The following is a 1,926-nucleotide window of genomic DNA, read 5'->3' as shown; positions in this document are numbered from 1 at the left end:
GTGTGTGTGTGTGTGTGTGTGTGTGTGTGTGTGTGTGTGTGTGTGTGTGTGTGTGTGTGTGTGTGTGTGTGGGGGAGGGAATGAAAATACGAGGGTGTACTAACTATAAAGAGTAGTATTTACTCTTTAAAATTGTGTGCTTTCTCTTTATCTTCGGATCATCTCTTGTATACGCACATGCATATTGATGCAAGTTCTAATTGACGCTTGAGGAATTTCCATATTCGATGCAATGCTGTTTCCAGTGCATTGAATTTCCTTGTTGTCAAAATCGCACCATACTGAAAAAAATCCTCATTATAAATGTTATAATGGCGCCAAAAAAGTTATAAAAAAATAACATTAGAAAGGGAAAAAAGTGCAGTTTATAGTGCTGTAAGAAACTTAAGTTCATAATTTTTGAATTACGAGTAGAAATTTAAAAATACCATCAAATTCAATTGTACAACTTACGATAAAATTTCATTAAAATGGTGATTTAATGATAATATTGGCTATTTTTTTTGTCTTAATAGTTTTATGTATTGTATTATACAAATATTAAGAGGCTCTATTTCTATACTTATGTATAAAATAAAACAGCATTCTTCTAATAGGAATCGCTGATAGAATAATAGGACTATTGACTAAATCTAAACATTAACTAAATCTATTATTTAATCTTAACAAAACGTGTTTATGTGACACATAGACGACCCTTTAAATGTGTAACTACTTGTCGCGCTAGGTCGCCGACTGATGGTGTTGATCGCGATTAAACGAGTGTATATCAATCGTTCACTTCGCTAATTAACTAATTAAAAATAATATAATTTTATTGGTGAAAACTTAATTAAAGTAAGCAGTGAAAAATTAGGAACAGGCCGATGTGAGTGGTGCAAGAGCGCCACTTCCGTCGCAAGTCCCTGATTTGGCATCCCTGTCCTAAACGTTGTCGATTTTCTAATTATTATATCAAAAGAAGAATTTAAGTTAAACAAAGAGTTTTTACCTTAATGAGCGACTTTAACTAAATACTCTCAAATTACTTTATCTTTCTAATTTCTTTAAATTACTATTTTATCAGCATCAAAATATTACCAAGTAATTTAGCATAATTTACCGAGTAAGTTATTATCAAATTTGGTCATTTTCATTTCTAAATGAAAGTTGAACGGTTTCAAGGAGAATTTTGGTCATGTTATTTTTTTCTAGATAGAGGCATCAAAAAGAATATAAAGGTTATACCAATTTTTTAAATGGAATTGTATGACATTTTTTTACACAATGTGATTCCTCTAGTTATAATTATAATTATTCCGCATATAAAAGTAAAAACTATTGATTCTTTTTATATCACTATCTTAATATCTTTATATGCAGAATAATTAGAGAAACATATTGTGAGAAAAAAATCATACAGTTTCATTTTAAAAAGTGGAGGTAACTTTTATATCTTTTTAGCGCCTCCACCTAGAAAAAAGACAACATGATTAAAATACATCCCTCTCGAAACAGTTCCACTTTCATTTGAAATATTTTTTTATTATCAAAAATAAGCGAGATATTTTAAATGGTCGAAGAGGATCATTCTGTATATAAATGCACAGCAACGTGTTGAAGAATTTAACAACATGAGCGCATACTGTGTCAAATAATGTCAAATAGTATATTCTTTGTGCATATTTTACTGCAACAATGGAAATTTATGTGGACTTTTAGTCCAAATCTACAATAAATGTTTTCACACTTAAGCTTACGAAATTTTCCTATTACAATCGAATGCAAGATGAATAATTGACTATGATTCATTTCTTATGGCTTAAAAGTCTTTTGTAGATCTGGGCTTATTCTACGATTGCAAAAGTCAAAAAAGGTACTAAAAAAAGTACAAGAAAACATTCGTTTGTGTGTTGATTAAAATTCCCAAAAATTTTTACTTAAAAC

Source organism: Trachymyrmex septentrionalis, unplaced genomic scaffold (genome assembly GCF_001594115.1).
Source record: "Trachymyrmex septentrionalis isolate Tsep2-gDNA-1 unplaced genomic scaffold, Tsep1.0 scaffold187, whole genome shotgun sequence".
In the NCBI taxonomy this organism is placed as follows: Eukaryota; Metazoa; Arthropoda; class Insecta; order Hymenoptera; family Formicidae; genus Trachymyrmex; species Trachymyrmex septentrionalis.
The sequence above is the reverse complement of the archived record's forward strand: the minus strand, read 5'-3'. Positions refer to the sequence as shown.